We start from the raw sequence: 25,876 nt of genomic DNA, 5'->3' as shown, positions 1-25,876 counted from the left end.
CAAAGATTGACTGAATCCTTAGAAGACTATAATGGCAGTAGGAGTATACTTAGGAGGGAAATTAGGAGGGCAAAAAGGGTACATGAGGTATCTTTGGCAAATAGAGTTAAGGAGAATATAAAGGGTTTTTATAAATACATTAAAGACAAAAGGGTAACTAGGGAGAGAATAGGACCCTTCAAAGATCAGCAAGGCTGCCTATGTATGGAACCGCAGGAGATGGAGGAGATACTAAATGAGTTTTTTGCATCAGTGTTTACTGTGTAGAAGGACATGGAAGATATAGAATATGGGGAAATAGATGATGACAACTTTAAAAATGTCCATATTACAGAGGAGGAAGTGCTGGATGTCTTAAAACACAAATCCCTAGGACTTGATCAGGTGTACCCTTGAATTCTAGGGAAGCTAGGGAATTGTTTATGCATTCTCTCTCATGATTTCACAACCTTCTTTAATTATGGTGCAACGAATTTGACACAATAATCCAACTGAGGTCAAATTAATGCTTGTTTTTATACTCCATGCTTCTTTTTTCTAAAATCTACGATCACTTATGACTTTTTAATGACTTTATTGATGTGCTCTGCCACTTCCAATGAATTGTGTACATATTACACTGCTCTTGTACCTAGTAACATTACACACTTTGCATTTCTATACAGTAAATAGTTAGGTTCTGGAATGCGCAATTTGAAAGGGTACAGGAGGTACTGTTCGGACGATTCCACCTTCCAAAACAGCTCTGCTGACATGGCTCGCTTCTTCCATAACCGTGGTTTCCCACCCACTGTGGTTGACATGGCCCTCAACCGCATCCGTCCTTGTCACTTCCCATCAGTCACAACAGCATGATTGAGTTCCCCTTGTCCTCACATTTCATCTACCACATGATTAATCATTCCATCAGCCTATCTATGACTTTTGAGGTCTTTCATTATTTTCCCAAAGTTCATAACTCTTCCAGGTTCTGCGCCATTTGCAAACTGTCCTTTGTATACACAAGTCAAAATTATTATGTATGTATTAAGTAACACACTGATACTGGTATCAATCTCTCAGAACCCCATTGTACAGCTTCCTCAGTCAGAAAAGGAACTATTCACCATTACTGTGATGAAAGCAAATAATGCAGATCCTGAAAATATGAAGAGTCACACTGGACTTGAAAAGTTAACTTATTTATCTCTCCACAAATGCTGCCAGACTGGCTGAGTTTCTCCACATTTTCTGCTCTCATCTTCACCGCTATTGTTTCTTGTTACTCACCCTTTCCAGTCCTGAAAGAATTTTGTAAGCTTTACTCACCTTTCATTACATTGGCCCAGTCTCCTCAATTTCTCCTCATAGACTACTCCCACAACTTCAGGAATTAGTCTGGTGAACCTTCATTGTATGCTCTCTCTGAAAAGTATATCCTTCCTTAGGTAAGGGGACTAAATTTGTACACAATGTTCCAAGTGTTGTCTCACTGAGGATCTGCACAATTGAAGCAAGACATCTTTACTCCTATACGCAAATCTTGAAGAGAGCTGAGGAGGAACTTCCTCACCCAAAGATTGTGAATCTGTGCAATTTCCTGCCTAGTCAAGCAGTTGAGGCTGCTTCGTTGAATGCGTTTAAGGCAAAGATAGATAGATTTTTAACAGCAGAGGAATTAAAAATTATGGTAAGCAGGCAGGTAAGTGGAGCTGAGTCCATGAAAAAGATCATCCATGATCTTATTGATTGGCAGAGCAGGATTAAGGGGCCAGATGGCCTATTCCTGCTCCTACCTCTTATGTTCTTGTGATTAAAAAAACAACGTATCATTTCCCTTCCTAATTACTTGCTGCAAATGCATGTTCGCTTTCAATGACTTTCGAACAAGACACGCAAATCCTTTCAGACATCAATATTCCCCAATCTCTCACAATTTAAGAAATACCCTGCTCTTCCTGTTCTTCCTAACAAAGTAAATAATCTCACAGACATCCAGATCATATTCTCAACCGGCCATGCTTTGGCCCACCTATTCAGCCTGTCTAAATCCTCTGCTTCACCAGTTTCCCCATTTCCCCTTCCCCCATCTTATCCCAGTCCCAACCTTCCAACTCAGCACCGCTCTCTTGACCTGTCTATCACCCTTCCCATCCATCCACTCCACCTTCCTCTCCTGCTAATCACCTTCTTCCCCACCTCCATCTGCCTATTGCATTCTCTGTTGCCTTTCCGCCAGCCCCACCCCTCTCAGACCCCTGGCCCACAAGCCTCATTCCTGATGAAGGGCTTATGCCTGAAACACTGATTCTCCTGCTCCGAGGATGCTTTTCCAGCACCACACTTTTGACTCTGATCTCCAACATCTGCAGTCCTCACTTTCTCCTAAATCCCTTTCAAGTCTCTTTGCATCATCTCTACCTTTCACATTCTCATTTAGTTTTGTGTCATCCTTCAACATGAAATTGTTACATTTCCCACCCACCTCTAAATCCAAACCATTCTAATATCTCACCCCCTTTCATGAGTTCTAATTTATCTAATCTCCAAAAATGCTAACCACTGTGCCGCTTCTTAGGAATAAAGGGATCAAAAAGAAAGTGGGAACAGGGTACTGATTTGGATGATCAGTCATGATCATATAAAATAACAGACCAGGCTTGAGGGGCCTTCTCCTGCTTCTATTTTCTACATTTCTTTGTTTTCAAACTTAATGGAAAATTCTGTCATACTATAGTCACTCCTTCTGAAAAGCTTTTTATAACAAGATTGTTAATTAGCCTCTTCTCATAGCACAATACTAGATCTAAACAAGCCTGCTCCCTAGTTGGTTCCTCAACACCGTTCTAGTAAACTACCTGGTACTCCTTACAGGATTTTATCTGGCACAGTATTGGTCCTCATTAGATTTGGAGTTGAGAGTGTGGTGCTGGGAAAGCACTGCAGGTCAAGCAGCATCCAAGGAGCAGGAGAATCGACATTTTGGGAAGGGCTTATGTTGGAAACGTCGATTCTCCTGCTCCTCGGATGCTGGCTGACCTACTATGCTTTCCCAGCGACACACTATTGATTCTGATCTCCAGCATCTGAAGTCCTCACTTTCTCATTAGATTTAGCCAGACTTTGTTAAAAGTAAAATCTGAAGTCGTCACAGTCTTACCAAACCATAGGGTTGCTCTCTCATTATAGAAAGAGAGAGAGGACTGGCGGAGGTTTAACCTGAGGGTAACCACGCCACAGGTGAGGGGAGAGATCACAAAGAGTTCTTCATGTTAACCTCAACTGGTGTGAGAATTGAAGCCACATTATTGGTATTGCAATGCATCACAAACCAACTGTCCAACCAATCTCTTTGACTAATGCAATTATCTATTCCATTATTATCAGCACTAGTCCACTCCATTTTCCTTTCTCTCTTCCTTCCTAAATGTAGAATTTCCTTGAATATTCTGATCCCATCATTGGCCAGTCTGCAGTTATATCTGTACAATGGCAACTAGATTTCCCCAATGTTTACTTTGATCTTAGCCATAAGTTTTGCATGCTTTTCAATAGAATGACTTTACTTCTCTCTTTTTAACATTATTCTGTCTTTTTACTTTATTTAATGCTGGTATTTGTTTCTGCTGTCTTTCGCTTTTGTTTACTACTTCCTATTACCAGCTATGCTTCACTCTTATCAGAACTCACTACCAGCACGTTGTTTGCAGAATTAAGGGCAGTTCCTTTTGCAGATGGAAAAGTTCTGTCCATCAAACAGTTGAAGGGTTAGTGAGTTGCTTGGGATTAGAATTTCACCTGAAACCAAGAAACCTGAAATTTTAAAAGGGGTAGCCATGATTTCAGAGGTTGAAATTGAACACAATGAAATGTTTGAGTCATGGTAGAGAGGATAAAATTAGAATTTCAGGAAGAAGTAAGGCAAGGAAATGGAAAGAGAGAGAAATGAGAATGGAAGGGAAGAGCACAGAGAAAAAAAAGAGATAATTTCAGAAAAAGTGATAAAACAAAGAGTTTGAATAAGGACCACCACTGTGTCTCAAGACGATACAACTGGCTCAGACTTGAGGGCAGAGGCAATTTAGTTTGTTCATTTAATTCCCAGGTTTGCCAGAACAGTGGTAGGAACTTTCTCTGTCGTTCTTGAGCAAGTAGCATATTGGTTGAAGTGGCCTGTCCCACATTCGTCCTTATTATCGCAGAGTTAGCTTTTGGGGAAAGCAAATGAGTTATACCTGGTCTTGCCTATAGAAAGTGCCACCGTTTACAAGGCATTTAAAAATGGTTGCCTTTACTGCGTATCAGTTATTAACAGAGGTGTACACCATTAAAAATTCCACACCCTCAGTAAATGGAAATCAGATGCACCTAGAATATGAAAGGCTTAAGCAGCTTGCTGTTGACCAGGGGTAAGGACACTTAAGACAGATGCTGCTAATAACATTCTCTGTGAAGTAAATCTCTTTGAGGAGTTTATAAACTCCATCTCCTTTCCAATAAGAACACACCTTGAGGAACAGCAAGTGACTGGGTCAAGGCAAGCTGCCGCATTGGCTGATGACCAGATAATTATGAGTTGAACCAACAGAAACCCTTCCCCAGTAACCTCCAAGTAACTAGAAAGGATAGATGCAGGAGACTGATAGGGAACTGAACACCTTGGCGAGAGGGAGAAATGCTGGCAGCTCTCCTCAGGAGATAAAGGATGTGGCTAAGACAAAATGTGTGTTCAATAGGTTTGTTTGTATTAACTGCCACAATGCAGGTTATTGCCAGGCAACTACAAGAGGCTACAGGGGAAAAAAATGGTTGGATTAATGGAGGCATGCACATTCTGTGGAAAGAGAATGGGAGTCAGGATACCAGACCAAGTTATGGCTCTGATTGTGTATGAGAATCCCAGAAAAGAACTCCTGAGAGTGTAATTGAGGTTAAACAAATTCCTGAGAGTTACCAACATTTTTACCAAATTTCCCCAGGATGAGGCAAGCCTGTAGTGATACTGAGGACTAGTGAGGCCAGACAAACTCTATTGCTCAGAAAATAGCTTGGCCTTCCCACCAGAGTGCAATAAATGCCAAGGTGCTAGTCAAAAGGATTGAAGGTTGGCGTATGCCATTCTTCTATCCTTGATGAATGTGGAGTATGAAGTTAGGTCAGGTGATTCATTCCCATTCTGCCTATGGATGTGATGGAGCTGCTCCTTTCATTTTATTCTTTCATAGGACATGGGAATACCTGACCTGGCAAGTGTTTATTGCCCATCCCTAATTTACAAAGGGTTGTTAAAAGTCAGCCACATTGCTGTCGGTCCGGAGTCACATATAGGCCAAATCAGGAAAGGATGACAGTTGCCTTCCCTAAAGAACATTAGTGAATTAGATGGGGTTTTTTTCATAATAATCAGCATAATAGTTTCATGATTATTGTTAGACTGTTCATTCCAATTTTTTATTTCATTCAAATTCCACCATTTACACAGCAGGATTTGAACCAGGTCCTCTGGAATAATGCACAAGGCTATTAACTCCATCCCTTAACAATAACCTGGTGGGATCAAAGATAATTGCATTCACTGTAGTCTCTGAGGGAACTCACTGAGGTCAAGAAGATAAAACAACTGGAGGAGAAAGTGCTTCATATTTTCCCTGACTTTGTGGTCTTGCAGCCTCTGGTCAGACAAGCTCAGCCCATGGAGGCTAAGGTCAGACTACAAGTAGAAGACCTTTCAGTCTGGTTATTCAAAACCTTTACCAGGAGTCTAAAGAAACCTCAAAGATGCAATAAATTCCTTGCATCAGAAGATCTGAGGTTCAAGTCTCACCAGACTCAGGAGATGTGTGTCATAACATCCTGAACATGTTGTTTTAAATACCTGGCCTGCTAGCAGCATTCCCTCTGAACTGTTTTTCTCTGCACAGACCATCGAGATCCATGGGCAGCAGCAACTTTGGCATCTAGTATTCTGTGATCCACTTCCATAAGAACTAATTGTGCTGCTACCAACCAAGAAAACCTAAAGCTGCTCCAGTGATTCCTGTGCTAGCTTCTAGGGAACCATTCAGTGAGGATGTTAGTGGACTGTGTGGGACCCTTGATCACAGCAAAGGGGACTACGTTAGAATTTCCTCTAAGCTTTGTGTGTGTTTGCAATTACTCTGACATTCCCTGCACAATGACTGATATGCCAAGGTGGATCACAGCATTGACTGTTAATTTCCAAAGTTACTGCTATGCACGGATCTTGGAGAATTAACAAATTTAGAGGGAATGCTGCTACCAGTCCAGGTATTTAAATCAACCTGTTTTGGGATGTTATGATACATCTCCATAGTTGGACCTTCTGAACCAGAGGTAAGGACACTCTCACTGCACCACTAGAACCCATAGGTCTAAGGACTTGAGGTGTGGTAGCTACCAGTATATTCTTAACAATATGGGCATAGTTACCTGTTTCCCAGAGATTACTCCCTTGAGAACCACATCTGCCAGGACAGAGATAAGGGAATTGACCTAATTCTTCACCTTTTATGATCTGTCTACAAGATCCTGACAGATCAGGCCTCAAAATTAATGTCCAAAATACTCCAGGAAGTCACAGTTAACCTAGGCATGTCCTACTGGATATCTTCGGTGTATCAACCAGTCACAGGACCACTAGAACAGTATCATCAGACTCTAAAAACCGATAAGGCAAACTACCACATATATGCCCATTTCTGGAATAAGAGTGGATTTCTTTCTGTTCACTATCAGGGACTCACCTCATGAATCCATTGGTTTTACTCTATTTGAGTGAGTTCATTGACACCAAGTGTGTGGACCTCTGATACCCCTCCAGCGCATCTCTTCCACTTCCTGCACCTCCACTCTTGAACCCCACCTCTCCAACCACAACAAGGATAGAACCTCTCTGGTCCTCACCTTCCATCCCACCAACCTCTGGATACACCGCATCATCCTCTGCCATTTCAGCCAACTACAAATAGACCCCACCATCAGGAGGGCAGGGTGGGTTGGGAACAGATATGGCAGGGATGGAGGAATTGGGAAAACGGGATAACATTTTTGCAGGAGGTAGGGTGGGACGAGGTGTAATCCAGGTAGCTGTAGGAGTCGGTGGGTCTGTAAAAAGGATATAGTGTAGACTGGAAAATAGAGTTGATATCACATCAGATCAACCATGACCGTATTAAATGGAGGAGGAAATTTGAGAGACTACATGGCCTACTCGTTTTCTGAATTAAAATGCTTGTTGAGAAGCAGGTCTTTTGTGTTCATTGCCTCCCATGCAAACTTGAGTGGCGAGCAAGCTTTGTTCTGCACTGTCCCGCACTATTCACGTCCATCAGTTTTGTAGCTTTAGATTAAAAGTGTGCACCGAAAAACAAGTGTTTACAAAATAACAAGCAGGCTCTTGAACCCATGCCTCCCAGCTCACATGGAAAACATTTTCAGTGTCATCCGACAATTTGTCTTGGTTCAGTCAGCAGCCTGTATTCACAGTCATTTTGAGCTGCCTGAAGCCAACTAAGCAGTCATTTTCTGCCTGTTTGAAGTACATTGTACATTGGTTGGGACATGCATGGTGAACTTGGGCCAAGTCGGATTCTTACTTTCAGTTTTTATTGCACTCTCTGCAAAACAGCACTGGCCCATTGAATAAGATATTTAAATAAACAATAAACCTACTTTCCATTTGTATTCACTTGCTGCAGAATGCTATAAAAACAAAGGTACAGGTCAACATTATATATATTGAACTTAGATGAGGTGTTTGGAAGCCATTTTTATCTCACAAATAAATCCATGTTTTCGGTGATTTCAAAAGTGATACTGCTGCCAAATCAGTCAAACAAACATATTGCATACCCTTGTATCTGATTTTTTCTGAAAAATATAGAGCATGTGGAAAGCAGATAACATGATGCTTTTCTTGTTGCTGTCACATGCCACACATTCATCAGTAACAGAGAAATCATTGTTCTTCCATATACTGCACATCATTTGCAATTTTGGAGATCATTTTGTTTTTACAGTCAATGCAAAAGCACAGCATCGGTTACCTATATAAATCTATGTTACAGTAGTATTATCCAGATCATCAATAATCTAAATTCATCTCCTGGAATTAGTTCTTTTGTGTACAACGTTAAAAATCACACAACACCAGGTTATAGTCCAACAGGTTTAATTGGAAGCACACTAGCTTTCGGAGCAATGCTCCTTCATCAGATGATTGTGGAGGGGCTCGATCGTAACACAGAATTTATAGCAAAAAATTTGCAGTGTGATGTAACTGAAATTATACATTGAAAAATTGATTGTCTGTTAAGCCTTTCATCTGTTAGAATACAGTGATAGTTTCACTTCTTTCATGTGTAAATCACAAAACCCTTTTTTTTAAAAGTTGCATGCTCGGGTTAGCTGTTAACAATGGTGATAGCTAGACAATATGTTGAAAGACAATATGTTGAAAGTCTTTTGTGTAAGTCAGGTGAAGAATCAAGGTCCACAGTGCACATTCCCACTGTTACTGAATACAGAAGTGAATCTGATTGCAAGCAAAGTTGGCAATCGGTGATGACAAGTTTGGATTTGTAGAATCAAAGATAAAAAATGCTCTGTGGCTTCAAGGTTATGTAAGAAAATATGTTCTAGAAACATTTTACTTTATTTCCTGTGCAAACAAAACAACTCAACTGTGAACGTTGAAATAATCATAATGCATGGAGTGAATGATTTTCTAATTTTATAAAATATCCAACAAGATAATCCAAGTCAAAAAGTGGAATACAACTATTATTAACATTATCAATTCCATTTTATATGGTGTTCATGAAATGTAAATAAAGAAAATTCAATGAGTCAATTGAATTGGCCAACTCTAGCGTCTGTGTAGCCTGATTCTCAATCTTTTAGATATCATTGCAGACTTATGTCTGAGATGCAGAAGCCTGTTCCATTCTTACGTGGAATGGGTGTGACCATCTTTGCACAGCTGCTGAGTCGGAAAAGAATTGCAACAGTCCTGTTATCCAGGGCTTGTATCTTCAGCAGGTCCATTATAGCCTGAAATATTTAACTGGAAACTCTGTCCTGTCTACACAAACATTGCTATTACCAGTTACATCTGTTTCGTCATGTCTTATTATTTCTTCCAGTGCCTCTCTTTTGTTGCTGACAGTTTACACTTTGCTATATTAGCAATTCACCTTACGTCCTATTTTAAAAAATTCAACTCTTTGCTATAAAATATCATATTGTATTAGATTTGTAAAGACCTTATGTACTTAAGATGGTGTTTTTAATATCTCATAAACTTGAAACTAATATGTCTAGTTGTGCACTTCTACACCAGCCAGATTTTTCTCAAAGTATTGCTTTAACCTAAATGCAGCATCTTGCATTTATTAACATTGAATATTACACACACTTTAGATAATTCCACCATCATAACAATATTCCTTGCAGCTGCAAATTCTTATTGTTTACTTATTATTTACAACCTGTCCTATGTCTGGAAATAAAGGATGAAAGTTAAAAAGCAGAATTTTTTTAAAATAAAGAAAATATTGTTATGAAGTTATAAGCTGAGATATTTGTGCAAAGGACCTATGGCCTGATTAGCCCCACTGATTCCATTCAACAACTCACTTCATTACCTTCTTTCAAACATGATTTGGAGATGCTGGTGTTGGACTGGGGTGTACAAAGTTAAAAATCACACAACACCAGGTTATAGTCCAACAGGTTTAATTGGAAAGCTAGCGCTTCCAATTAAACCTATTGGACTATAACCTGGTGTTGTGTGATTTTTAACTTCTTTCAAATATACTTATTAATTAAGTCCATGAGTATGAAAAAGTAAATGCATTATCTCAGTGGTGAGAGATTGCAGAGCTCTAAGATGCAGAGAGCACCTAATGCATGAATCATAAAATGTTACTATGCAGGTACAGCAAGTAATTTAGAAAGTTAATAAAATATAATTGCAAAGGGAATTGAACACAAAAGTCGGGAGGTCATGCTTCAGTTAAACAGGTCATGGGTGAGAACACATCCCCTTGAGATCATATTGCCTCAGGGATGAGAGAACTTAGAAGTAGGGGTCATTCTTTAAAAATAAGAGGTTGGCCATTTAAAACAGAGATTCCGAGAATTTTTTTTCTCTCAGAGGGTTGTGATCCTTTGGAACTTGCTTCATCAAAAAGTGATGAAGGTTTGAATATTTTTAGGGCAGTGGTAGATAGAGTTTTGATAAGCAAAGGACTGAAATGTTATGTGATATAGGTAGGAATGTGGAGTTGAGCTGAAAATTAGATCAGCCATCATTTTATTGAACGGTGCAGCAGTCTCGCAGAACCGAGTAGCTTGCTCCTGCTCTGAATTCGTATATTCACATGTTAGTAAATATTTAACTTCATGTAACATAATTACTTTTGACAAAAAATATTTATTTTCACAATGAATATATTTCCCACATTCCTTATTTAACTTGGTTTGATTCGAGTTAATTAGATTCAAAATTTTTACTGTAGGATCTCGACTCTCCGCATTCTCAGTATCACAATATCATCATTTGGAGCAAATTCTACATCAATACTTTTTCTTCAAAGTTCGTAAAAACTCAGAACCATTCTTTCCATTTAAGCCTTTTGTTTGGATTTGATTTGGTTTGATTTGATTTATTATTGTCACATGTACTGAGATACAGTGAAAAGCATTGTTTTGCATGCTAACCAGACAAATCACACCTTACATAAGTACATTAGGGCAATAGAACAGAATGCAGAATATAGTGTCACAGTTACAGAGAAGATACAAAGAAAGATCAGTTCTAATATATGAGAGGTTTGTTTATAAGTCTGATAACTACAGGGCAGAAGCTGTTCTTGAATCTGTTGGTATATGTTTTCAAACTTTTGTATCTTCTGTCTGATGGAAGAGGGTGGAAGAGAGTGTAACCAGTGGGAGGCATCCTTGATTATGTTGGCTGCTTTCCTGAGGCAGCAGGAAGTGTCACCAGAGTCAATGGGAGGAAGGCTGGTTTTGTTAACGAGCTGAGCTGTATTCCCAACTCTCTGTAATTTCTTGTGGACTCTGGTCAGAGCAGTTGCCATACAAACTCTGACGCATCTGGATAAGATGCTTTCTCTAATGCATCTATAAAAATTGGTATGAGTCATTGTGGCCATGCTAAATTTCCTTAGCCTTCTGAAGATGTAGAGACATTGGTGTGCTTTCTTGTCTGTAGCATGGATTGACCAGGATAGATTATTGGTGATATTTACTCATAGAAACTTTACAATAGCTTTAGCCAGCTTTGTTTGGTCAGTGAGATTGTGTTGTGTTGGGGAAATAGATTGGATTGGTGGGGTGATTGTGGATGGGGATTTGCTATAAATCAGGATTGAGTTACACCAAAGATTAACTTGTGCAATATTTCTAGGTTAAGTATTTTGTTAAGTATCGCATATCAAACCGAAACTTCCAACATGGAATTCAGTGAAAGCGATGTTTGGAGAATCCGGGGCAACACAAATCTTCCCACTAGAAGTTTAAACTTCCTGGGCAATGACAGCACACATGTGAACATCAGCACCTTCTCAATGTGCTATTACGAATAGGACTTAAATTCAAATTTTCTCACTCTAAATCTCGGATGATTCAGGCCTAAAAGTTAAAAACATTTTGGACCACATTAGATGATCTTTCCTCTGGAACCACAATCTACAGACTTCTTGGTGTTTTATTTTCTGACATATTTTCAAGGAATAATTTTTTTTTGTTGCTCACAAGTGTCAATCAGGTTACCTCTCATTTCTCCCCCTTGTGACATCGGTTCGACTGATGTGCCTGAAATCCTGGAGCTCTGTGTTGTACTACCTTCTGCAGACTTTGCAGAGAAACAAAAAAAAATCTAATGTGTATGCTTTCCACTGTGGCAACGTTGAAGAGCAGTTGAGGCCTTTTAAATAGATTCTGAGTGGTACATCTCCAACACTCAGCATGTACCTGGTCAGTGGTGAAAGAATGGAACTTGATTGGAATTAGATAAAACCTCAGAAGACGAATCAAAATCAAACATAGAAGACACCATAACGTTCTTTCACAACTGAGCAAATCACAGGCAATCAACATCCATTTCACTTTTATCAATTAACAAATTATCAAATGCAAGTGAAGAAAGTACTGTCCCATGTCTGATGTATTATGCATTGTAGTATAATTGCTTACAGGGAAATATTGTTTGGTGTAATCCATTTCCAGATATTTCAAGAATGATGCTATGGATAGAGGTGGATAAGTGACATCCTCATAACTCAGATTTCGCACAAGTGAAAGCCTGAACATTCTCATTTGGGATATTATAGCAGTCAAGTCAATTTAAATAAAATGATCATATGAATATCTTTGCCCCGTAAGTAAAATGTTGTCTTTTCTAGCTGGAATTGGTCAGATATATCTGTCCAGTAGAAACTTGAATATTTCAGTTCTGTAAATAGATTTTTTTTAACAATTGTGCTTTGATTGTACTGGTTTTAACATGAATAGCAAATAAATTCCATAACATTGCTGAGCAGCAGACTTAGCTACTCCACCCTGCTTCAGTCAGACTCATAACAAGCTGCAACATCATTCCTGTTTGAAAAGCAAGTTCACTGTAGGCATAATGTGGGATATATGCCAGACTGTCATCAGGCAGTAACCCACCACTAAATAAGTCCTAACCTAACCAAACTTCCTTCTGACTAAACATTTTTATTGAACAATTGTAAGGTCATTCTCATGTATTAGGGTGTGGTAACAGTCAGCATTTCTCTACTTGTAAGAAAAACTACGGCAGGCCAGGTATTCCCATCAATATACCAATTGTTAACACTTTGTAAATTAATACTAAATAATCGTATACTCCACTTTCAATACACCATAATCCTTTGGAGTAAAGAAGTTTGAATGTCATAAGTATAAACAGTATAAAATGTACACTAAACAGAATTGAAGATCAAATAGCTTATTGGCATAGCTTCAGGACTATTGTGTATGATCCTGAGTCAACTAATTAATTGTGCAATCAATCTTTTAAAGGATTAGCAGTTTTAACCTGAACTTTACTCTTCTCTTTGTGCTTACATTCTTCTATGACCTTGTCTCCCCTATCTCTGGAACTACCCTCAGTCCTGAAATATTTCTTCTTCCCGAAATGTGTTTCTCTGACTTCGGCATCTGGTGTATCATTGTTACAGCCATTCCTCCACCTGTTGAAGCTTCACATTGTAGTATTCCATGCCTCAAACACCAATTCTCATTTCTCTTTCCTGTCTTAATATCTTCATTCAAATCTATTTCATTTGTTCACTCTGCCAAACCAAATTAAAATATCTGATTTCCTTTCTGTTTATTATCTTTTTTCTCCCTATCACTGACTAATGTTATTGGCATCCCTTCCATATTCACTCATATGACCATTAATTTATAAACCTAGACATCATTATCATTGCTAGGTTATTCAAACATGAGGGCATCACCTGATCTTGTGTTCACCCAATATCTACACATGCTTTTCGACATGAATGTTTTATTGATTTTGTTTCCATCTGTGGCCCAAAGAAACAGAAACTAACTCTTGCATCTGCACTAATATCTCAGCTCAGGTTTACCAACTCGCTAAAACTGAGTATTGAGGGCAAAAAATCAAAGGGATAGGAGTTACCTTCTTTTTATCTCATGCTGCGTATGTACTGCAGCTACAAGGTAAAAGATATTTCAGACACTACTCCATTGAACCTGCCCGGTGACAGATTCAGTTTTATCCAGGTTAGAGCTCTGGTTATGTGGTTACCCCAGCCAGGAGTTCCACTTTAAAACTTTTAGAGGATCTTTTCTCTTAATTTTTTTCAAAAATGAAATGTAGTAAAAGATGTCCAGTTTCACGGATGCATTGATGAAGATATTGCTGGTTGAAATTGGGACAGCAAAGATTTGATTATTGACTGTAAGGGTAGCAAGTGCTATAAAAAGTTCCACAACTCCAGAACCTATACTGTAACAGTGTCACAGCACATAGACTGACCGGTCAAGCTTAACCAAAGCAGTGAAATCTCTTCCACTTCACATCTGAAGAAACAAAAACGCATTTTATAAATAGTTTTGTCAACTCTTTGCTTCGTTCCACATGGATTCTAAGATTTAAAGTTCCATCCCTGGTGTTTCGAATCCACCCTAGATTTTCGGTACATCTGAGACATACAATGCTCCTGGAAGTGCTATTATTGCTGCATCTGGAAATAAACACTTAATGCCATGTGCTGCCACATGCACACCCTCAACCTCTCTCCATCAAGTGTATTAAACTCATTGATGCGTGGACGGAGGGGGATGAAGGTGAGTCCTTTGCTGAGGAGTGATCGTTCATCCTCAGTGAGGGGGAGGTCTGGAGGGATGGTGAAAACGGGGGGGGGGAGTCATGAGCAGGGGTAGTGTTCCCCTCGGGGTTCTGGGGGGTGGGGATAGTGACAGTGGGGTGTCAGCAGAATGCAACTGAGTGGCGCTGGTGGGGGTGAAAGAGGTGGTGACCACGGCAGTAGGGGTGGCGGAAGTCATTGAGCATGTGGCATCAGCGATGATGTGAGGGGCGGACGTGATGTCACGTGGGATGCATGAGGAATTGTGAGGAGTGAAAGTGGTTGTGGGAGTGGCCATGATGAGGGAGGATGTGACATCATCAATCAGCGTGGGGGTGGTAGCTGCACCAGCCACATGGCTAATGGCGTCTGAGTCATTTCTGAGGCCAGGGGAATCTTCTGGAATGTTTGAGGAGCGCTGGTTATGGAGGTGGGTAGATAAAAGTTTGTTGTACTTACAGTTTTTGATGTTTGAGATGGAATTGAAATACTGTTTGTTGAGAGTATGAATTCTCCTGAGGATGTAGTACAGAGTGGGTCCTTTGCAATTCTGAGAGAGTGTGGCCCTCAGCTGAGGCAGGGCTGACTGTAGAGAAGTTAGATGCCGGCACATTGCTGCAAGCATGGAGCGGAGGATCTTGAAGGAGAACTGTTGCTGGTGTTTTTGAATCTGTAGTCTGTACTGTTTGTCCTGTTCGGGTCCGAACTCTGCTGGTTTAAAGGTGGTCCGAAGTCCGTGTGGGATGAGTTGGTTACGGAGGCAGGCACTGAGGAAGCAAATGTGGCTGTGGCACCAAGTCTGTTCACGACATGGTTGAAGAGCTTCAGGGCAGAGGAAATGACCTGGGAGTTGCAGTGGAGAGGGACTCCCTGAGATTCTTGTAGAGAGAGGAGGAAAACTTCTTCAAGACAGGCATCCTTGCAAGAGGATTCACAGTAGGGTTAAAATCAACGAGGTAAAAATAATGACTGTAGATGCTGGAAACCAGATTCTGGATTAGTGGTGCTGGAAGAGCACAGCAGTTCAGGCAGCATCCAAAGTACAGCGAAATCGACATTTCGGGCAAAAGCCCTTCATCAGGAATCCGAAACGTCGATTTCGCTGTACTTTGGATGCTGCCTGAACTGCAGTGCTCTTCCAGTACCACTAATCCAGAATCTGGTTTCCAGCATCTGCACTCATTGTTTTTACCTCTCTCCATCAATACCACCTCACACTTTCTCAAAGCTGTCCCAGTCCCCATCAGTTCCATTTCATTCTGCATCTCATTCAGTACTTCAGCAAGAAACTTTTCATTTTCCTTGCATGTGTTAAGGAGCATCAATGTCAACAACTTACAAGTACCGAAAGTCCTCTGGATCCTTCCTCCTCTGCCCAACCCCCTGATCCCATCCTTTCTTCTTATCCCGCCTCTCATTATGTATTAACCATACCCTCTGACATTCCGCACACTGATGCTGAAAGATCTAAATTCATTTAATGCTTCTCACCAACTCAATGAATGTTGAGCGTGAAATGATATTGAACCGTTCCTCTGTCATCTTCACCTCTGTGCCACTTCTTTGAGCAGGAATCCAGTTCTCATTTCACTGATCATTTAACCCTTGTCCAGTACTCACCTTTCACTTGGGTCCTCCCTCTAGCCTCTTTCCTGCTTCGATCTCAATCAAGAACTGTTGTTGTGACATTGGCTGCTTTAATTTCTGAGTTCTCCTCATCCATTCTAACCTGTGTCCCTTTGAACTTGTTGTAATCCATTCTCTCAAGTCTAGCCCCAGTGTTGTTAACGTATACACTGAGAAGAGTAGTGCTGTTATCTCACATCCTGGCTTCTCCCTTGCAGGACCTGAGAACCAACTCTCAGGTACTTCCTCCTATCTCTCCTGCACTATGATCACATCACTGAATATCAAGTTGGTGATTCATAGACTGCCACTGAGTCCATCATCTCTACAGATCTTATCTCCACAGTTTTACCCCTCAGAGAACCCAAGTCTGCATAGCCCACTTCTATCTTCTTCCCAAAATCTGTGGATAGCACTGCCCTGGCAGACCCATCATTTCAGGGTCAAGAGCATGGTGCAGGAAAAACACAGCAGGTCAGACAGCATTCGAGGAGCAGGAGAATCAACATTTTGGGCAGAAGCCCTTCATTTCAGTCTATTACTGGCCTGCTCAACTTGTTTCTTCAGAATTTGACTCAATTGTTCCTCAACACATTCAGTGTCTCTCCTCCCACATTCAGAATTCTTTTGACACCTCACGTCACCTCCACTATTCCTAGTTCCCTGTCTATAGCTACCTCCTCATCTTCAGCAATCCCCATCCACTTCCATTCCCCATCAGGACAATGTGTGGGCTCTCTGCGTCTTCCTCATAAAGAAGAACCCACCCTTCTTCACTGGCTGAGCTCATTGAAGGGCTTTTGCCCGAAACGTCGAATTTCCTGTTCCTTGGATGCTGCCTGACCTGCTGCGCTTTAACCAGCAACACATTTTCAGCTCATTCTCACTTTGAACAACTGTTCCTTTAACTTGTCTCACTTTCTCCAAGTCAAACATACAGCTATGGGTCCCATACCACTTCCAGTTACTGTCTGTCTCTTTGTGAGGCATGGGTAACATTCTTTGTTCCAGTTCCACTCAGGCCCTCACTCACAAATCTTTCTTCAGTAAATCAGTGACTGCATCGGTGCTACTTCCTGCTTTTGTCTAGAATTGGAAAAATCATCCATTTTTCTCCAATTTTGAACCTTCTCTCACCTTCCTCTGTTTCTGCTCTAATATTGTCCTGGCCACTTATTTCCATTACAAACCCATTGTCTGTCACAGCCACCTTCACTACACTTGTTCAGACCCAGTTTCTTGCAAGAATTCAACTCCATTCTCCTGGTTCCTCAGTCGTCATTGCATCTGTCTCAATGATGCATCCTTCAACGGAGATGCTTTCATCATGTCTTTTTTTTTCCTCATCTGAGGACTCCCCTCACTGTGGTCAATTTGTTCAGAGAAGTAATTACTCACCTCTGAATCAAATGGGATGTGAATCTAGAATCTTGTGACTCCACAAAAGTCCTACCCTTACCATCTGTTCCACTTACTTCTTTTTACACTACTCCCTTTTTACACAAAGGTGAGCACACTTTTCCAGAGGGTAAAAAATGAGGTCTGCAGATGCTGGAGATCACAGTTGAAAATGTGTTGCTGGTTAAAGCACAGCAGGTCAGGCAGCATCCAAGGAATAGGAAATTCGACATTTCGGGCATAAGCCCTTCATCAGGAATGAGGAGAGAGTGCCAGGCAGGCTAAGATAAAAGGTAGGGAGGAGGGACTTGGGGGAGGGGCGATGGAGATGTGATAGGTGGAAGGAGGTCAAGGTGAGGGTGATAGGCCGGAGTGGGGTGGGGGCGGAGAGGTTAGGAAGAAGATTGCAGGTTGGGAGGGCGGTGCTGAGTTGAGGGAACCGACTGAGACAAGGTGGGGGGAGGGGAAATGAGGAAACTGGAGAAATCCGAGTTCATCCCTTGTGGTTGGAGGGTTCCCAGGCGGAAGATGAGGCGTTCTTCCTCCAACCGTCGTGTTGTTATGTTTTGCCGGTGGAGGAGTCCAAGGACCTGCATGTCCTCGGTGGAGTGGGAAGGGGAGTTAAAGTGTTGAGCCACGGGGTGGTTGGGTTGGTTGGTCCGGGCGTCCCTGAGGTGTTCTCTGAAGCGTTCCGCAAGTAAGACCCCTTCAGTTCCAAAGAAGATTGGTCTCAAAACATTAACTCCACTTCTCTCTCCAAATATGCTGCCAGACCTGTTGAATTCCTCCTCACTCTCTGTTCTTATTTTGCTTTGCAGACGTTTAGACTGATGATCAATTTTAATATTTAGTGTTGATAGATCTGACAGGCAGTGCAGTGAACTTGTGCAGCAATTCTATTTCAAGAATCAAATCAACTGACTACAAGAAACCATTTGCAGAAATTTGTTAGCAATATGCAAATCTGTAAATGTTGAGGAGAGAACTTTAACATGAATTTATGAATTGTTTTGCCCATAGTAATAAGTTGAGTAAATGGTTAATAGAAAAGCACAGGCTATAAAATATTTATGATCTGAACTTGTCAGCAACGAATTAGGAACAAAACTGGTCATGGCTCACCTGGTATGGATCCAGCACTGCGTGCAATACTTCATACAAGTTGAGTCTTGCAGCTAATATGACCATATCGAGAAAATACTAAATATTTTGATATGTATGTTTCATAGGTATGCTTCAGCCAACTGTAAGCTGTTTAGTTGTATTATCAAGAAGTAAAGTACCTTTATTATATTATAGAATCACATTTCCTTTTCCAATTGAAGTTTATAAAAGAAGCAATACTTAATGCAGCAACCTTTTCCTTTTTCCAAACTATTTCCAGTTTCAATTTTATGATTTTGTTCTGAGCAATTTTTCACATTTAATTATTCACATTAATTATGATTTTTTTTATAAATGGAATAATACTTGAAACAACATTCCATTTGCTATTTCTTCTGAATTGTTAATCCAGAATAAATTGAATTATAAATAAGAATTTAATCTTGATCCATCACCCATTCACCCATTTGCTGAGAACACTGCACAGAGTACATTCAATTCCCAAGCATATTCCAGGAAACCACAGGAGAGAGGGAGGGTCTGGCACAGAGTACCTTCAATTCCCAAGCATATTCCAGGAAACTACAGGAGAGAGGGAGGGTCTGGCTGTTCTTTGATATGGAATGGTCAGAGTCACAGACTTGTACCTATGCTGTGGAAGAGGGAATGTTACTTGGATTTCTTTTAGCCTTCCCCCTTAGACTTTATCTCCTTCTAGCTGTTGTGTCACCATATCATGCCAACTTTCATTTCTTTTCTTGAGCATTTTGCACATCTCTCTATTCCTCATCTCAAACCAATATCACTCCTCCCATTCAAACTGTCCTGCTGTCTCATTATTCAAAACTTGGGCTCTTCTTGTAAAAACCCATGATCATCCTTTCTCCAGCTCTGTATCTGAAGAGCTCACTGAGGCAACTATCACTCCATCCTTACAAATTAAATCCCCAGAATCTGCACCCATACCTTCCCCTCCATCCCCCCCCCCCCCCCAAACCTCCATCCAAGGCTCCAAAGGAGCCTTCCACATCCATCAAAGTTTTACCTGCACATCCACCAATGTCATTTATTGTATTCGTTGCTCCCGATGCAGTCTCCTCTACACTGGGGAGACTGGATGCCTCCGCGCTTTAGGGAACATCTCCGAGACACCCGCACCAATCAACCCCACCGCTGCGTGGCCCAATTTCAACTCCCCCTCCCTCTCTGCTGAGGACATGGAGGTCCAGGCCTCCTCCACCGCCGCTCCCTCACCACTCGACGCCTGGAGGAAGAATGTCTCATCTTCTGTCTCAGAACACTTCAACCCAGGGTATCAATGTGGACTTCACCAGTTTCCTCATTTCCCCTCCCCCCACCTTACCCCAGTTCCAACCTTCCAGCTCAGCATCATCCTCATGACCTGTCCTACCTGCCAATCTCCCTTCCCACCTATCCACTCCACCCTCCCCTCCAATCTATCACCTTCATCCCCATCCCCATTCACCTTATTGTACTCTTTGCTACCATCTCCCCAGCTCCACACCCCCACCCCCACCCCCACATATCTCTCCACTCTGGATGCTTTCTGCCTCTATTTCTGATGAAGGGCTTTTGCCCAAAACATTGATTTTCCTCTTCCTTGGATGCTGGCTGACCTGCTGTGCTTTTCCAGCACCACTCTAATTTAAACTCTGGTTTCCAGCATCTGCAGTCCTCACTTTTGCCTGGTCCTTATCCACCAACCTTCCACACAGCCAATGGGGAATATCCTTGCCAAATACCAAACCTAGTGCACACAAGAATACAAGAGCCCATCGGGCCTGTTATACTATTCAGTATGATCATGGCTGACCATCCACCTCCATCACTTTTTCCCACATCCTTTTCCATTGTTGAGCACTTAGAAATGTATAAATCTCTACTTTAAACATATTCATTAATTGAGCGTACCTGAAGTAGAGAATTCTAAAGTTTCCCAAGCTTCTGAGTAACAGATTTGTCCTCAGCTCGGTCTTAATTGAATTGAATTTATTGTCACATGAACCAAGGCACAGTGAAAAGCTTTGTCTAGCGAGCAATACAGGAAGATCACATAGTTAAATAGCATAAATAAGTAAATATTAGGTAAACAACAGCAAAAACCAAAACACAGGTACAGGCAAATGCTAGGAGTTTGTGTGTCCATTCAGTATTCTAACAGTAGGGTAGAAACTGTTTCGAAACCGGCTGGTGCATGTGTTCAGGCTTCTGTACCTTCTCCCCCATGGTAGAAGTTGTAGAAAAGCATTGCCAGGGGGCGGGATGGATTTTTGGCAATGCTAGCGGCCTTTCCTTGACAGTGGGCCTGTTAGATGGATTCCATAGATAGGAGTTTGGCCTTTGTGATTGTCCGGGCTGAGTTCACTACTCTCTGTAACCGTCTCCGATCTTGAATGGTACAGTTGCCATACCAGGTAGTGATACATCCAGACAGAATGCTCTTGACGGCACACCTAAAAAAGTTGGCAAGGGTATTCACCATCATGCCACATTTTCTTAGCTGCCTAAGGAAGAAGAGACATTGTTGGGCCTTTGTAACCAGTGCGTCCATGTGAAGAATCCAAGAAAGCTTGTTGTGGATGACCACTCCCAGGAGCTTGACACTCTCCACTTGTTCCACCTCTGTACTGTTAATGTGTAGGAGGGCATGAGTAACATCCCGCCGAAAGTCAATAATGAGTTCCTTAGTTTTTCTGGCATTGAGAGCTGGTTGTTCTCAGTACACCATTTTTCCAGGTCTTCCATGTCCCATCTGTAGTCTGTTTCGTCACCATCTGAGATTCGACCGACTATTGTGGTGTGATCAATGAACTTGTAAACAGCATTAGTCTGGTATTTGGTGACGCAGTCATGGGTATACAGTGATTACAGCAGGGAGCTGAGTACGCACCCCTAGGGGGCTCCAGTGTTGAGTGTTAGTGAGGATGAAATATTGTCCCCAATCTTCACTGATTGTGGCCTGTGGGTCAGGAAACTGAGGATTCAGTTGCAGAGAGTGGGGTTTAATCCAAGATCACTAAGTTTAGTAATCAGTCTCAAGGGAATAATAGTGTTGAAGGCTGAAATGTAGTCAATGAGTAGGATTCTTAAGTAGCTGTTCTTGGTGTCAAGATGATCTAGGGAAGAGTGAAGGATGAGTGATATGGCATCTGACACGGATCTGTTGATCCGATAGGCAAACTGGAGTAGGTCAAGAGTAGTGCGGAGGCTGGAATTGATTAATGCCATGATCAGCCTTTCAAAACACTTCATGGCCACCAAAGTTAGGGCCACTGGGCGTTAGTCATTGAGATATGCTGTATGAGTTTTCTTAGACACAGGGATGATGTTGGCCCTCTTGAAACAGGCAGGGACAGTGGCCTGCTGCAGAGAGGTTGAAGATGTCTGAGAAGACCTCTGCCAGTTGATCTGTGCATGCTCTGAGTGCACGGCTTGGTACTCCATCTGGTCCCATCACTTTCATGAAGGAAAACTGACCTGACCTCTGATGCAGTGACTGCTGGGATAGGTTCGTCAGGACCTGTCGGAATATATGTTACCTCTCCGCCGAAATTCTGCTCAAAGCAGCATAGCAGTTGTTGAACCCATCTAAGAGAGATGTGTCATCACATGCTATCTTGCACTGTCGCTTTTTGACCTTGTGATGTCATTCAGTCCTTGCCATTGTCGCCGGGTGTCTGTCTGGGTCCCTAGTTTGGATTGGTATTGATCATTGGCTGTCTTAATGGCTCTGCGAAGGTCATACTTGGATTCCTTACATTTGAGTGGGTCTCCTGATCTGAAGGCCTCACGCCTGACTTTTAGCAGGTTCTGTATGTCCTGATTCATCAAGGGTTCTTGGTTGGGGAACACCCAGATTGACTTCCTCGGTATGCAGTCCTCCACACACTTGCTGATAAAGTCTGTGACGGTGGTGGTGTACTCATCCAAGGCACCTGCAGACTGTTTGAACATGGCCCAATCAGCCAATACCAGACAGCACCAGAGTTGATCCTCTGATTCCTCCGACCAGCGCTGCACCTGTATCCGTGAGGGGGTCTCCTGCTTGACCTTTTGCCTGTAAGCCAGGAGAAGAAACATGGCTTTGTGGTCAGAGTTCCCAAAATGGAGGGGTGGTGGGGTGGTGGGGAACAGAGCATCCTTCACAGTGGTGTAGCACTGGTCCAAAATGTTCAGGCCCCTGGTGGGGTAGATAATGGTCTGGTGGTACTTAAATAGCTTTCCCCTTACTTTGAAATTGTTGTCAACTCCGCAAAAGGGAAAAATCCTATTGAATGTACCCTGTCTATCTCTTTAAGAATTTGTAAATTTCAATGAGATCACTGCTCATTTTTTAAAACTCTAGAGAATGTAGATACAATTTCCCCAATCTCTCTTCTTAGGATAATCGTCCAATTCCAGGAATGAATCTGGTGAATTATTTTTTGCAATCCCTCAATGGCAATAATATCTTTTCTATAGTATGGATGAAAACTGCGCATGACCTCCAGCTATGGTCTAACTGAGCTTCTACAACAACTGATGCAACACTGTGTACCTTCTGTATTTAGTCCTTCTTGTGATAAAGATGAACATTTAATCAAACCATAAGACCATATGAAATAGGAACAGGAGGAGGCCATTTGGCCCCTCAAGTCTGCTCCACCATTCAATAGGATCTTGGCTGATCTGACATTCCTCAGATCCACTTTCCTGCATTTCCCCCATAACTGTTGATTCCCCTACAGTTCAAGAATCTATTTATCTCAGCCTTAAATATATACAAGGACTCTGCCCCCACAACTCTCTGTGTCAATGAGTTCTCTCACAACCCTCTGAGAGAAGCAATTCCTCCTGTTTTCCATCTTAAATTAGCACCCTTTAAGTCTGAGTCAATGCCCTGTGGTCTTAGATTTCCCATGAGGGGAAACATCCTCCCAGTATTTACCCTGTCAAGCCCGGTAAAAATCTTCTTTGTTTCAATGAGATTACCTTTTATTCTTCTAAAATCCAATGAGTAGAAACTCAAGCTGTTTAATTTTTGCTAATACGATATATCCATATTGGGGATCATCATACTGAATCTTTGCTGAACTGCATCCAATTAAATGATATTTTTCCTTACATAAGGAAACAAAACTGCTCATAGTGCTCCAGATATGGTCTCATCAGCACCTTGCCTATTTGCAGTAAGACTTTCCTTCTCTTGTACTTTAAATCCCTTAAAATAAAGGCCAACATTCCACTAGCCTTCCTGATCACCTGCTACCCTGTGTGCTACCTTTGTGTGTTTCATATTGAACTACTCCCAGGTCCATTTGTCTTGTAGCTTTCTGTAGCTTTTCTCTATTTAATTAATCTGTTGTTCTCCCTTTCAAAATGAAAAACTCAACATTTTCCCACATTATATTCCATTTATCAAACTTTTACCCATTTATCTAACCTATCAATACCACTCTATACATTGTTTATGTTCCTCTCATAATTTGCCTTCTTACCTATTTTAGTGTCATCTACAAATTTAGCCACCGTACATTCATTTCCTTCCACCAAGTCATTAATATATGTTGTAAACAGTTGCAGTCCCAGCACTGATCCCTGTGGAATCTGACTGTCAACCTGAGAAAGAACACCTTACCCCCACTCGCTGCTCCTGCCCATTTGTGCTAATATTCTACCTCCAACTCTGTGGGCATTTATGACTTGACCTTCTGAGAGGTACCTTGTCAAACATCTTCTGGAAGTCCAGAGAACAACAAATCCACTGGTTCCCTTTTATCCTAGTTGAGACTTCTTTGAAAAGCTCTAATAAATTGGTCAGACATGATTTCTCTTTCCTGAAGCCATACAGACTCTATTTGATTAGATCATGATTTTCCAAATGTTCTGATTTTACTTCCTTTATAATTAACTCCAATACTTTTCCAACAATAGATTTCAGGCTATTCAGCCTATAGCTGACCACTTTTTGCTTCCTTCCCTTTTTGAATAGGGGTGTCACAGTTTCAAATGCTCTCGCACTTCTCCAGAATCAAAGGATTTTTTTGGAAAACTACAACCAATGCATTTACTATCTCTATAACTCCCTTTTTAAACAATTTTAGGAAAGCAATTGAGCAGTACAAGGAGACTTATTTGGTTTTAGTCCCATTAGTTTGTCTAATACTACTTCTTTAATGCTGGTGATGGTATTTAATTCCTCCTTCTTATACTTAAGTATAAATGGGATGCTCAAAGAATCTTCCTCTATCAGCCTTCCTAATAGATTGCTACTCCTGCAAGTTAGCCTTTCATGCCTCATTGACAAGGATATCCAGGTCCATTTGTACATTTGCACATTCTATCTAACCTATTACCATTTATGAAATACTCTCTACATCTGTTCTTCTGATCAAATGGATAACTTCATGTTTTTCCATCTTATCTTTCATCCACTATGTCCTTGCTTAACTTAACAAGTCTATCCATATCCTCTTGAAGCCATTCTCACAAGATATACTTCCATCCAACTCTTGCGTCATCTACGAACTTGGAAACATTACATTTGTTCGCCTCATCAAAATCAATGATAAAAATCACACAACATCAGGTTATAGTCCAACAGGTTTAATTGGAAGCACTAGCTTTCAGAGCGCCGCTCCTTCATCAGGTGGTTGTGGAGGCTCCACAACCTGGTGTTGTATGATTTTTAACTTTGTACACCCCAGTCCAACACCAGCATCTCCAAATCATCAAAATCAATTGTATTGATTGTGAATGGCTGGGGCCCAAGTATTGATCCTTGTGGTACCCCACTCTTCACAGCCTGCCAGCATGAGAATTTATTGCTAGTTTGTTTCTGCCTGTTAGCAAATCTTTAATCTATGCCAATACATTATCTCTGATCTCATTTGCCTTCATTTTACTAAACAACTTCCTGTGGGGGACTTTATCAAGAGCTTTTCACAAATCAAAGTTTACAGATTCACAATTTCTCCTTTCTCAATTCTCTTAACACCATCCTCAAAATATCCCAACAGTTTTATCAAGTGTGATTTCCTATTCACAAATCCATATTGATTATAGCCAATCAAATCATTATTATCCAAGTGTCCATTTATCACACCCTTTATAATAGATTACAACAATTTCCTGACTGCTGATGGAAGGCTAACAAGTCCAGAGTCACTTGTTTTCTATTTTCCTCCCTTCTTAAATAATGGGGTGACATTCGCTACCTTCCAATGTGCAGCGACCATTTCATAATCCATCAAATTTGGAAGATAATCACTAATGCACCCTCTATCTCTATAATGACCTCTTCAATACTTTTTTGGGATGTAGAATATCAGATTCCAGAGACTTATTCACCTTCAATCCCA

The sequence above is a fragment of the Hemiscyllium ocellatum genome, chromosome 7 (genome assembly GCF_020745735.1).
Source record: "Hemiscyllium ocellatum isolate sHemOce1 chromosome 7, sHemOce1.pat.X.cur, whole genome shotgun sequence".
In the NCBI taxonomy this organism is placed as follows: domain Eukaryota; kingdom Metazoa; phylum Chordata; class Chondrichthyes; order Orectolobiformes; family Hemiscylliidae; genus Hemiscyllium; species Hemiscyllium ocellatum.
Note: the sequence above shows the minus strand (reverse complement) of the source record.